This window comes from Scyliorhinus canicula, chromosome 18 (genome assembly GCF_902713615.1).
Source record: "Scyliorhinus canicula chromosome 18, sScyCan1.1, whole genome shotgun sequence".
In the NCBI taxonomy this organism is placed as follows: domain Eukaryota; kingdom Metazoa; phylum Chordata; class Chondrichthyes; order Carcharhiniformes; family Scyliorhinidae; genus Scyliorhinus; species Scyliorhinus canicula.
The window spans coordinates 93,882,718-93,897,351 of NC_052163.1; the positions used below are offsets into that span (position 1 = coordinate 93,882,718).

Consider the following 14,634-nt stretch of genomic DNA (forward strand, 5'->3'; position numbering starts at 1 on the left):
TCGGCAATAAATGTAGCAACACCCAAATCCCATGAGAGAATTAAAAAAAACATTATTTGGCTAGTCCAGCTGGTAAATAGTAACCCCAGGATTTTGATGGTGGAGGATTAAACAATTGCAACGTCATTCAATGGCAAGGGAAGGTGGTTAGATTTTATCTTGTTAGAAAGGGTCATGGCCTGACACATCAATGATGAAAATTTACTTGCCACTTATCAGTCAAAGCCTCACTGCTATCCAGCATACAGGCACAGACTGCTTCAGTAGAGTATCTGAGAAATTGTAGAATGACTGAACATTGTCCAATCACTAGGAAGCACCCCGACATAAGATATTATGATGGAGGAAAGGTGATTGATGAATCAGCTGAAGATGGTTAGGCTGTGAACACGACCCTCAGGAACTCCTGCAGCGATGTCCTGGGGCTAAGATGATTTGCTTCCAATGATCACAACCACCTTCCTTTTTGCGAGGTCTGAATCCAGCCAGTTTACCTTTGATTCCCATTGACTTCAATTTTTCTCCTTGTGTCACATTTGGTCAAATCCTATTTTATGCCAAGGGCAGTCATTCTCACCGTAACTCAGGAATTCACCATTTTGTCCATGTTTGGACCCAGGTGGTAATGAGATCAAGAACTGAATGACCGTGATGACACACAAAATGAGCATTACTGAGCAGTTTATTTGCCAAGACGTGCACTTGCTGGCAGTGTCAATGACAGCTCTCATCAATTTGCAGGTAATTAAGAGGAGATTGATGGGGTAGGAAATAGTCGGCTTAGAACATATAGTGCAGAAGGAGGCCATTTGGCCCATCGAGTCTGCACTGACCCACTTCAGCCCTTGCTTCCACCCTATCCCCATAACCCAATAACCACTCCTAGACTTTTTGGACACTAAGGGCAATTTAGCGTGGCCAATCCAGCTAACCTGCATGTCTTTGGACTGTGGGAGGAAACCGGAGCACCCGGAGGGAACCCACACAGACACGGGGAGAACGTGCAGACTCCGCACAGACAGTGACCCAAGCCGGGAATCGAACCTGGGACCCTGGCGCTGTGAAGCCACAGTGCTAGCCACTTGTGCTACCGTGCTGCCCAAAATGCTTGCGATGGCCGGGAATCAAACCCGGGTCAACTGCTTGGAAGACAGCTATGCTCACCACTACACCACCATCGCTACGATAATAAACAGTAATTGTGTTTAAACCGACAAACCTGGTGACTGTAATTATTGGGCAGGCAAGGGCCAAAGACTTCAGGTATTTTAATAAGAATTCTTGTAAAATCCACTTTCGTTGTGACTGCGGGACGAGTGTGGACGGAATTGACCACACACTTGACCAGGGTGTCATAACATCATGCAGAGATAATGTTGAAGTTAATGTTCCAGTGTGTTGTAGCTTCACCAGGTTGCTGCCACATTTCAGGTATACCTGGTACTGCTCCTGGCATGCCCGCCTACACTCCTGCCAGCAACATTGATCCGCTGATTTAATACTATTGGCAGAGTGAGGAATATGCTGGGCTATGAGGCTACAGATTATGTTGGAATACAATTTTGCTCTTTTGAGGGTCCATGGAGTCTCATGGGTGTCCAGTTTTGAGCTGTTCAATCTGTTCTGTTGCCACAGACCCAGACTGGCAGCTGGCCCAGTCAGTTTGAGCCTCTCTTGGCGATGGATATTGAAGTCTCCCAGCCAGAGTACATTCTGCATTCACGCCAACATCAGTCTTTCTTCTAAATAGTGTTCAACATGGAGGAGTAATTAATTCATCAACTGAGGGAGGCCGATATGTGGTACTCAGCAGGAGGTTTCCTTCCCCATGTTTTACCTGATGCCATAAGATTTAATGGGGTCCAGAGTCAATGTTGAGGATTCACAGGGTCGCTCCCTCATAACTGTATACCATTCAGCTCGGCTTTATTCTTATTATACGTCTTTGTACTAATTTGACACAAACTGAGTGACTTGTTAATCCATCTCAGAGGGCAGTTAAGGGTAACCCACATTGCAGTGAGCCTGGAGTCATATATAGACCAGACCAGGAAATGACGACAGATTTCCTTCTCGAGAGGTCATGAGTGAGCCAAAATCTGCAAAATTCCATTGTTACCATTATTGACACGTTTTAAGAATCTAAATTCCTCTGGTGCTGTGGTGAGTTTCTGGATCATTAGAACAGGCCTCTTTATTACTCATGCAGTAACTATGCTACCTTATTCCCAGATTCATCCCTCCATACTCCATAAACCTTGGGCGCGATTCTCCGCTCCCCACACCAGGTGGGAGAATCGTGGGAGGGCCGGGCGACTCACAACACGCCCCCCCTGGTGCCCCCCGCGATTCTCCCACCCCCCGCTCGGAAGAATCGGCAGGCGACCGGCAATTCTCCGGCCCGGATGGGCAGAGCGGCCTGCCGTTCCTGACTGGTTCACGACGGCGGCAACCACACCTGGTCGCTGCGATCGTGAACATGGGCGCCAAATGCTCGTTTGAAGCTTGAGGGGGGCGGAGAGGGGAGTGAGCACCACGGCCGTGCTCGGGAGGGGACTGGCCCGCGATCGGTGCCCACCGATCGTCAGGTCGGCGTCTCAAAGCGACGCACTCTTTCCCCTCCGCCGATCAAGCCGCCACGTCTTGCGGGGCAGCGGAGAGGAAGACGGCAACCGCGCATGCGCGGGTTTGAGCCGTCAGCCATCGTGACGTCAGCCGCGCATGCGCGGGTTGGAGCTGGCCAACCTGCGCATGTGCGGCTGACGTCACTTAGGCGCCGCCATCGTGTCATTCTCGGCGCGCCGCCTTGACGCAAGCATCAAGGCCCGGCGGCCGAGAGTTACGGAGCACCGCTCCTAGCCCCCCCAGGTGGGGGTGAATAAGGTGAGAGGAGCGGCCTCCGAGGCCATCGTGAAACTCAGCCGAGTTCACGATGGCCTTCCCGATTTATCGCGGGAGCGGAGAATTCCGCCCCTTGGGACCCTTACTGAACAAAATTCTATTGATCTCAATTTCAACTCTCCAAGGCCAGTTTATCCTTCCTGAAGTTTGTTAAACTGAACGCACTTTTAAAACTGGGTTCTAAGCAAAGCTGAGAAGCATCACAACTTAATTTTTGAATTCCGGGCTTGGGTAAAAGGTTAGCTTAATTATATAAGTATTGATTTGGTTCTGCCCATTCTGTCTGATTCTAATTCAGTATTTTGTTCATCCTATAGCCGTGGTTCCCAAACCTTTTAAATGGATTAATAATCATGGACTGCCCCCACCCCATCTAAGTTATAATATTATATAATAACCATAATATTAAAATACTGAATGTAAAGAATTTTCAAGTAATGCTTTGAAGGAAAGGTACTTCCTTACAGATATATCAGTGAGGTTAGTTCGGCTGCTTCACACTGCAGAGTGATGTTTGAAAATGGCACTCATAAATCATTTGCTATAAAATCCGATGCTTCTTGCTTCTGAGGGAGAAGTGGGTGGAATTCCAGAATGTGGTTCCCCCAAAATGCCCATAAAATTCTTATGCCATTAAAAATAGAGCTTGATTTACTGAGTCTGTTAAAGCTATGACCCTGCAAGGAACCAGGAGACTTGCTGCAGGATAATCTTGAGACTAATTTGACAGCTTTGTACATCTCCTTGGCAGACAGTGCACCAACACAGCCTCTGTTTACATTCACCATATTGCTCCATGTGGGACTTCTTAATGCTCAGCATGTTAAGCAGCAGCAAGCAGTCCTGAGCAGCTACATGGCAGAGATGTGATCCTTACCTGGCCTGGCTTACACAGGTTGACATCTTAAATGCCCTCTGAAATAGCTTTATAAGCCACTCAGTTGTACCAAACTGCTACAGAGTCTAAAAGTAATGAAACTGGACCTATCTGGCAAAGATTGATAGGAAGAAAGGAGGCATAGACTATTTTCTAAATGGGAAAAGGCTTAGGAAGCCAGAAGCATAACGGGACGTAGGAGTCCTAGTTCAAGATTCTCGTTAAATTTAACGTGTAGGTTCAGTTGGCAGTTAGGAAGGCAAATGCAATGTTAGCATTCATGTCAAGAGGGCTAGAATACAAGAGCAGGGATGTGCATCTATGGCTGTATAAGGCTCTGGTCAAATCCCATTTGGAGTATTATGAGTAGTTTGGGAAGGATGTGCTAGCTTTGGAAAGGGTACAGAGGAGGTTCACAAGAATGATCCTTGGAATGAACAGCTTGTCATATGAGGAGCAGTTGAGGACTCTGGGTCTGTACTCGTTGGAGTTTAGAAGGATAAGGGGGATCTTATTGAAGCGTATAGGATACCGAGAGGACTAGATAGTGTGAACGTGGAGAACATGTTTCCATGAGTAGGGAAAAACTAGAACCCGAGGGCACTGCCTCAGGCTGAAGGGACAAAATTTTAAAATTGAGATGAGGAGGAATTTCTTCAGCCAGAGGGTGGTGGATCTGCAGAACTCTTTGCCACAGAAGACTGTGGAGGCCATGTCACTGAGTGTCTTTAAGACGGAGATGTATAGGTTCTTGATAAGTAAGGAGATCAGGGGTTATGGGAAGAAGGCAGGGGAATGGGTATGATTGAATGGTGGAGCAGATTCGGACTGAATGGCCGAATTCTGCTCCTATGTCTTATGGTCTTATGAACTAGGCACCAGGAATGACAACAGTACTCCCAGCACCCAGCCCTGGTCGACTCTGCAAAGTTCTCCTTACTAACATCTGAGGGTTTGTGACAAAATTGGGAGAGTTGTCTCACAAGCTAGTCAAGCAACAGCCTGACATTTTAGATTTAGATTTATTGTCACATGTGCTGAGGTACAGTGAAAAGTATTATTCTGCGTATAGTCCCGGCAGGTCGTTCCATACATGAAAAACATAGGACATACGATAAATACACAATGTAAATGCACAGGCATAGACATCGGGTGAAGCATACGAAATACAGTGCTACAACAGTAGAAAAGATGCGTTGAGAGATCAGTTCAGTCCATAAGAGGGTCATTCAGGAGTCTGGTAACAGCATAGTCTTACTCACAGATACATGCCTTACAGATAAGGTCCCAGACTCCACCATCACCAGCCCTGGGTATGATCTGTTCACAAGCAGGACCAGCAGAGTTGGTGGCAAAGTGATATACACTTTTGTCAAAAGTGATATACATTTGAAGGAATTGCCCTGGATGTTGACATTGACTCTGGACCCCATGAAGTCATCAAACAAACAGGAGCAAGGAAACCTCCTGCTGATTATCACCGCTTAGAAGGTACAAATCAGGTGTGTGATGGAATACTCCCCACTTGCTTGGATGGTCAACACTCAAGAAACTCAACGCTGCCCAGCTGAAAGCAACCCATTGATTGCTACCTTTTCCACAAACCCACCACCGATGCACAATGGGCACCATGTGTACCATCTACAAGATGCACTGCAGGAATACACTAAGGATCCTTCGGCAGCACCTTCCAACCCCACGACTGCTACCATCTAAAAGCACAAGGGTAGTAAACACATGGGAAGTTCCCCTCCAAGTCACTCACCATCCTGAGTTGGAAATATATCGCTGGGTCAAAAATCTGGAATTCTATCCCTAACTGCACTGTGGGTGTACCTACACCTCAGGTACTATGGCAGTTCAAGAAGGCAGTTCACTGCCACCTTCTCAAGGACAATTAGAGATTGGAAATAGAGGGCAGAATGATGGTGCAGTGGTTAGCACTGCTGCCTCATAGCGCCGAGGACCCCCGTTCGATGCCGGTCCCAGCTCAGTCTGTGTGGAGGTCATACATTCCCGTCGTGTCTGCGTGGGTCTCACCCCCACAACCCAAAAAGATATGCAGGCTATGTGAATTGGCCATGCTAAATTGCCCCTGAATTGGAAAAAAATGTATTAGGTGCCCTACATTTATAGAAAAAAGAGAGATTGACAATAACTGCTGGCCCAGCCAGCAAAGCCCACGCTCCATAAATGAAATTGTAAAAATTCCAATTTACTCCCTCCCAGGCAGTGGGACTTTTTCAGTAGACGCTATTATTAACTATCATCATATCACTGTAAACATCCTTATAACCGGGGTGTCAGCATGGCCCAACTGGTAAGGTAGGTATGGATTGATGTCGCATTACAGGACCTGAGCACATTGCCAATGCTGACTCTGGAGCAATACTGAAGAGGCACTGCATTGTCAAAGGTACTGCCTTACAGGTGAAGTATTACATTGAGCAGTTCAGGCAAATTTCATGAAGAGACAGTCCTAATTCTTGGCTCAAAAACAAATTCATTTATTTTTAAAAAAATATTTTTTATTCTCCTCCTTTTTCACATTTTCTCCCAAATTTACACCCAACAATAAACAATAATCAGTAACGAATGTAATGTCAGTCCCCATATCAATAACAACGATCCCATCCTCCCACCAAACCCCCAAACATTAGCCTACATGTTAACATAAACAAATGACAAAAAGGAATCAGGAATCACCCATAGTCACCATTAACACATATAGTCCCCCTCCCCACTAATGTTCGATGTAATCCAATTCTCGAAAGTGCATAATGAATAACGCCCATGAATTGTAGGACCCCTCCAGCCTTCCCCTCAGTTCAAATTTGACCTTTTCAAGCATTAAGAATTCCAGCAGGTCCCCCCCGCCACACAGGGCACAGGGTGGAGAGGTTGATCTCCACCCTAACAGGATCCACCTTGAGACGATCAACATCTGCCTCCGCGCCCATTTCCAACCCCAGCTGGTCCGACACCCCAAATATGACCTCCCAAGGGCCTGGGTCCAGTTTTTCATGCACCACTTTAGAGATTACCCGAAGCACCTCCTTCCAGTAATCCTCCAGCTTTGGACAGGACCAAAACATATGAACGTGGTTTGCGGGGCCTCCCCCGCAACATTCACACACATCTTCTACCCCCTCAAAGAGCCGGCTCATCCTTGCCCTTGTAAGGTGCGCTCTTTACACCACCTTCAGCTGTCTCAGCCCCAACCTCGCACATGAGGTGGAGGCGTTTACCTGCCGAAGCACCTCACACCAGAACCCCTCCTCATACCTTTTCCCAACTCTTCCTCGCACTTTGCCTTGATCCATTCTAGTGGCACTTTCTCCTCCTCCAAAATAGCCCCGTAAACCGCCAATACTACCCCCTTCTCCAGTCCCCTTGTCATCAGCACCTCCTCCAGCAATGTGGAAGCCGGATCTACTGGGAAGCTCTGTATCTCCTTGCTGGCAAAGTCTCGAACCTGCATGTATCTACATATTTCCCCCTGCTCCAGCCCATACTTAGCTCCCAGCTCCTTCAATCCCACAAAACGACCCCCAAGAAATAAATCTTTTAGTGTTCTAATTCCTTTCTCCTCCCATCTCTGAACATTTCCATCCCAATTCCCTGGCTCAAATCTATGGTTCCCCCGAATCAGCATTTCCCTTGACTCTGCCCCCAACCCGAAGTGCTGTTGAAACTGCCTCCAAATTCTCAATGAAGCTATTACTACCGGACTCCCTGAGTATCTTCCCGGGGTCGTCGGGAGCGGTGCTATCGCTAGCTCCTTCAATCCCGACCCTCTACACAAACCCTTCTCCATTCTGACCCATTGGGAGTCAACCCCTCTGACCCAGCTCCGTACCTTCTCCGTATTCGCCGCCCAGTAGTAATACATCAGGTTCGGAAAACCCAAACCCCCTGCCTGCCTTCCTCTCTGTAGTAGCACCTTTCTAAGTCTGGCCACATTCCCTCCCCATATAAACGAGATAATCATCCCTTCAATCTCTCTAAGAAATGCCTTTGGCAGGAAAATCGGCAGGCATTGAAAAATAAACAGGAATCGTGGCAGCACATTCATTTTAACCGCCTGTACCTGACCCGCCAATGACAGAGGGAGACCATCCCACCTTGCCAGAACAACTGTAAGCAAATTCATTTATATAGCACTTTTCATGACCACAGGACATCTCAAAGCATTTTTCAGCTAATGAAATACTTAAAAGTACAGTCATCTTGTCATGTGGCAGCCAGTTGCCCACAACAACCTCCCACGCCTGCAATATGATAATGGCCGGATAATATGTTTGATTGGTTTGTTTGAGGTGTAAGCGTGACCAGTGGCGGACTGGCCAGGGTGTCAGCTTGCCCGATGGCAAGTGGGCCCCTGATGAAGTGTGAAGTGAGCCCCCTATATCCCCTAATTAAAAGATGGCATTGTAGTTGTGGGTGGGCCCCCTTTGTCTCCTGGCAACCAATATTTTTAGACCCAGTCCGCCACTGAGCGTGACAGTGTTTACCTTTCTGGTTTCGCACATGGCGAGTTCCCCGCCCACCAATGGGTACATCGGTGATGATGGAATGAGACCTTTAGTGATCATTAATTACCTACTTAAGGACCTGAATTGGTGGCAGGGCAGGAAGGCAGTCCACAACCATTCCTGCCACGGACTTCCTCAGAGAAGAGGTGAGAAGGCCACCCTCCTGCACAATTAAATGCTCCCCCTCCCACCACCAAATGTGTTATAGGTGAGGCCATTAAAATCCGCCCCTGGAGTGGACCTGAATCTACAGTGTTCTGGAGAGGGCTGTGAGTGCTACCAAACTATTTTAGACCTCTTACGGAAAGCCCCAAAAGTAGATTTGATGACTGGGTCCTCAGTTAACATCTCACAAAGGTTTCCTCAGAATGTTTCTCTGATATGTGTGTTAGGCTTGTCGGTTCGATTGAGATATATTCAGATCATATTCCTCACACAGCGTGGAATTGACAGCGCATGATGTGGAACGGGCATTCCTGAGTTACAGGGCCAGAGTGATTCTCAGTCCGTTCAGTTGTAAAAGAGCCTGTTCACCCAAGGCTTGGTTTTCCATCTGTTAAATTTCATTTCAGCCGGGCTTGGGTTTACTCCCAACATAAAATGCACTTGCAATCAGATCAGGTGGAAAGTGAATTCAGTGTGATGAGAGACTGAGACCAATTGAGAGCTATTGTCCTGCATCATGTAGCTGTCAGCACATCTGATAATTCTAGATAAAAGCAAATTACTGTGGATGCTGGAATCTGAAACCAAAGAGAAAATGCTGGAAAAGGCTTTGTCAAAGGCTCATCTGGACTCGAAACGTTAGCTCTATTCTCTCTCTACAGATGCTGCCAGAGCTGCTGAGATTTTCCAATATTTTCTCTTTGATAATTCTCGATACCTTGTACACATTATGGGACTCACAATGCCACAAATGGGCTGACTGTGGCTGAGTCATATCTGCCAATGAGCCCATGTGAAGTAATGACATTGTGACTTGGTGCCAGGGTGCCTCTTGCAAACCATGCAGCTGGCACCTCATCCGGGTGCCAGGAAGAGGTTCGCCGAGCAGAAACGTATTACCAAGTTCCGCACAGATGAGTACGGCCTCAACCAGGACCTTGGATTCATGTTGCATTACATTCACCCCCCACCATCTGGCCTGGGCTTGCAAAATCCTACCAACTGTCCTGGCTTGAGACAATTCACACCTTTCTAACCTGTGATTATCCCTCTCTCCAGTTGCTCCATCTGGACCTGTAAAGACTTAATTACCTGCAAAGACTCACATTCAAAGTATCGTCTTGCATCATTGACTTTGTCTATATATACGTTTCTGGAACCCACCTCTTCATTCATCTGAGGAAGGAGCTGTGTTCCGAAAGCAAGTGATTCAAAACAAACCTCTTGGACTTTAACGTGGTGTTGTAAGACTTCTTACTGTGCTCACCCCAGTCCAACGCCAGCATCTCCACATCATGGGTGCCAGGAAGATTGATTGTAGTTGGGAAACCCCAAAATGGCTCTTCAGTTTTACTTCAGCAGCTCTATTTTAATATTGCCACCAAGGCCCAGCCTCCCTGAGGCAGTGGCTGAAGACCAGTTGAAAAGTAGTTTTGTCTTAAAATGGCCTCATGACCAATGAACTTTCCAACTTGGCTTCTATGGACTGTAATTACACTGCACCTGGTGCACTGCCACAGCAGCGTGACACTCACTCCTGCTCACTTTTTATTCAATGTTAGAAGGTACTTTTGAACTGTTACTGTCGGTGCTTGACTAAACAAAGCAACCAATGTGCATACAGCAATAAACCAAAGCAATAGAGACAATAGGTAAGAGATCAAGGAGCTGTGGTGGTGTTGTTTGGGGAATAAATGTTGGACAGGACGTCAGAGGAATTGATTCCACTCTTAAGATATTGCCATAGGATCTTTTGCGATGACCTGAACAAGCAAGTATGGTCTTGAATTAATGCCTCATTTTAAGGAAGGCATTTCCAACAGCACAGGGCTCCCTTAATACTGCGTCGAAACGTCAACATAGATTTTGTGATCAAGTGCATGAAGGACTTGAACCTATAACCTTCCAACTTACAAATAAAAGTCCTATAAATGATCAAAGCTGACACTTGAGGCGTGATTTGCTTGCCCTCCCTCCCCCCCAACCCCCAACCCCCACACACACACATCCGCCCCTCCCCACGGCATATTTTCCGGCTTCAGAGGCAGCTTGCCATTGGGATCCACAAGTCCCACTGATGTTTCCGCCATTTTGTGAGTTTCATTGGTCCTTCCCCTAGGGAACCCACTGTGGGTGTTGTCACCTTCAGAGGGACCAGAAGATCCAACCAGTGGAAAAGGCCAGAAAATCCCACCCTCTTGAAGAATTAATTGAAAATTCCAAAGTTTCAAAATGGAATGAGGTTTTATACTCTCAATAATGAAATAGTATTTTAATTTCTTTTTGCATCGCAATAGCAGTCAATTTCATCCTAATAATTAATAACTGAATCAAGTGTTGGATAAAAGGCAACGTGCCTTAAATTTGGCAATCTTCAATATTGTATGGAGGTAATATCCTGCTCAGCTTAATTGCACAGTAATAGTCCTCTTGGGGCTACAGATTTCCACATTGGAGAGCACACAATCTGCCATATGTTACAAGATAGAACCCAATGAAAGACGAGACAATGTGAATGCCAAAAGTGCATAATTCAGTAAAGATTTTTTTTAACCAAGGGATCTGCTTGGTTATGAGAATGAGAAAGCACTACAATGTCATTGATAATTTGTAGAATTGTGCTGAAACCTAAGAATGCTGAACCATCTCCAACCTGCAAACATCCAGGAGCAAGACTCCAGGCTGACCAAGCAGCCAACCGAGCAGAACATGTCTCTGAATATAAACCTCATTTCACTGCCTTACCATAATTTTGAAGGAATTCTACACTTCTGCCTTCTCCAACAACCCACCTAAACTGGAACGTCTCTGGATCTGAACTTTCTGGATTCTGAAAATCAACTAAAAAAATATCAATTTCTGTGGTTCTTTTTACTGTTCCGTTATGTTATTCATAGTTGTAAAACCCATCTTTCCTATCCCCTTACTGTATACTGTGTATGTGTGCGTGTGTAACTTCAATCATCGCCCCTCCCCCCACCACCAAGGTTTGAATGCGTGAATAAACTATAACTTCCAATTTAATAGGGGTTGGTTTAGCACAGTGGGCTAAATAGCTGGCCTGTGTCATGTGAGAGTACCTTTAAGAAATGGATGTTTAAGCAATGTACCTTTAAGAAATGGAGCAGCTCATATTACTGAAGTGATGTCAGAGGGTGGCGGTAGCTGCGTTGAGCTCATTTCTGCTTTTTGTGAGTTTTAGTTTCAGTTTGAGAGAGCAGCTGAAAAGTGCCTGGCTGGTTTGCTGAGAGCTGCATGAAGAAAGAGAGCTTGGGTGTGTCTGTGTTTGCAGTGAGCTGGATCTGCGGTGCTCTGCCAGGAAAGATTATCTCTGAATCATTTTGGTGATTTAAACTCATAATAGTAATGTCTTTCACCAGATGTGTTTCTGTTTTAAAGGTGTTAAGTCTTTTGGAGGTTTGAAGGAACATTTTGAGGGATTATTTAGTGTTGTATTATTTTCAGGGTTATCTTTGGAGTAAGGGGTGGTAAATGATCCAATGTTTATTTAAAAAGGTTAAGCTGAATTCATGGAATAAACATTGTTTTGTGTTTAAAAACCCATGTGTCCATAATTGTAATACCACACCTGGAGACCAAGCCGTGTGCTTCAAAAGCAACAATACATTAAAGGGAGAGGTTGGTTGAACTGCATGATACATTTTGGCGTTCTGAAAACGCTGCTCCCATAACACTTGTAATGCAGAACAAGGCCAGCAGCACGGGTTCAATTCCCGTATCGGCCTCCCTGAACAGGTGCCGGAATGTGGTGACTAGGGGCTTTTCACAGTAACTTCATTGAAGCCTACTTGTGACAATAAGCGATTATTATTATTATTACTAAGAGAGTTTATCATGAGGTACTTTAAGAATTGACTGCACAAACAAAGGGTATTTAGAATGAATGCCAAGCCTATTTCTTAAAACAAGACAAACCTCTGCCGATGGGAAAATGGTGAGAGAATAAAGGAGTTCGGTTTTGCCCCTCTCAGCTGTCCATAACAACAGTTAATCATTTCAATCTGCAATCTGAACCTATCGCTGAAATCTCTCATCGTTTCTCATCTTAGGTTTCCTATTTTATGCTTGATTTTGTTCACTGTGGTGCAATTGCAGACACAATGAGAGTCGCTGCCTCCTGTGTACAATCCGATTAAACTAGAAACAGTTCCATTGGCACAAATGTTTCTGACCGGTACAGAGAACTAAGAGTTCATATTTCTTATTCTGTCACACAGTTCGATGACTTTACATCACTATCCATATGACTTCTTAGCGGCACTCAGCTTTTATTTAATTAATTATATTTCCCTCAATTTTTAAGTGCTATTTCCTTTACTTTATTTCATGGCTGATCTGCAGGCTTTGGCTCGTGCAAGAGACGTTTTGCTGCAGTGCTGGCAGGTTTTCAGCTCCCACTTAAATGACCATTCTTTTGAACTGAGTGTTGGCAGACTATTAAATCACTTTAAGTCACAGTCAGTACATTACCCACCTGACACCCATACACACGCACTTCAGCACGGTGGCACAGTGGTTAGCACTGGGTCTGATTCTCATCTTGGGTCACTGTGCGGAGTCTGCACGTTCTCCCCATCTCTGCGTGGGTTTCCTCCGGGTTGTCAGGTTTCCTCTCACAAGTCCTGAAAGACGTGCTTGGTAGGTGAATTGGAAATTCTGAATTCGCCCTCAGTGTACCCGAACAGGCGCCTGAGTATGGCGACAAAGAGATTTTCACAGTAACCTCATTGCAGTGTTAATGTAAGCCTACTTGTGACGCTATTAAAGATTATTATTATTATAAAGTAGAGGTCACTGGATTGCAATCAGGAGCAGGAAATCTGTTGATTTTTTTCCCCTCACCCAGGTGAACCAATGACAATAATAATCACAGTACTCTAGTCGTGGCCTGCCTCAGATAGTCGGATCAGGGCAGTGTAGTATCCTGGCATTCCCCCTGGCACTGTGCACCTTGCCAGGATGCCCGATTAGCACTTCCATGGTGTCAGGTTGGCAATGCCAATGTACCCAGGTGTTATGTTGGCACTGCCAAGTGTCGGGGCCTGGGGGGCCATGCCCATGAAAGGAGTGTGAGGTGGGTTTGGGGGGGCTGCAGAAAGGTTGGGAATTGAAGGGTGGTCCTGAAAGCAGGGGGTCCTGAAAGGGGGTGGGGGGTAGAGATCACTGTGAGGAGATGGTCCTGCAGGCGAACTCAGCTCCCCAGTGCCAGAAATATTCAAAGCGTTGCCTCGATAGGGAGAAAGTCCCCGAGGCCCAAGAAACAGCTAAATGCCGTTGAATAGTCGTATCAATCTTGGCATTACAGCGGTCAAAAAACACCCCGCCAAACGCACCCGAAACCGGACTTGGACTTTTTTTCCAGTGAATCGCACCCATTACAAAGGATCATTCCTGGTTCATACACATACCCACTGATGCAAAGCCTTCTACTCTCAATGTTATTTTATAATACTTTTCTCAGTCCTCCCTGTCTTTGAGTATACAATCTTAGGCAGCCACATCAGTGCAGAACTGAGGGATATAAAAGCAAATAGTGCAAGTGCTGGAAACCTGACAACAAAATCAAAAACATAAATATCGCCATAGTCCCAGAGGACCATCAGCTGCTCTCCCTTTGAGAGAGTGCTGACTGGTGGTGATTTAATCTGAGAGTCACCAACACTTCAGGCAGGGGACAAGGTTGAGAAGGTGGGGCCTTCATGAATAATCTTGGACAGTACGGCAATTGAACCCGTACATTTGCCGTTGCTCTGCATCACGAACCAGAAATCCAGCCAACTGAGCTAACTGACCGCCATCAGAAACAGCTAAAAATACCCAGTAGGTCAGGCAGGATCACATGATGCACTGCCCGAGGCTCTGTGTTCCCTCTCCGCAAAGCGATCCCAGTGATATTTCATAGATCATAGAATTTACAGTGCAGAAGGAGGCCATTCGGCCCATCGATCCTGCACCGGCTCTTGGAAAGAGCACCCTATCAACTATCAACAGGGGGAGGTCAACACCTCCCCCTATCCCAATAACCCAGTAACCCCACCCAACACTAAGGGCAATTTTGGACACGAAGGGGAATTTATCATGGCCAATCCACCTAACCTGCACATCTTTGGACTGTGGGAGAAAACCAGAGCACCT

General features: G+C 46.1%; 1 non-coding gene across 1 annotated transcript; it reads right to left on the reverse strand.

The window, feature by feature from the left end:
• Positions 1–1,109: 1,109 nt before the first annotated feature.
• On the reverse strand, positions 1,110–1,181 carry trnag-ucc. The gene has a single exon. It is a non-coding gene; the product is annotated as a tRNA-Gly (tRNA).
• Positions 1,182–14,634: the final 13,453 nt, after the last annotated feature.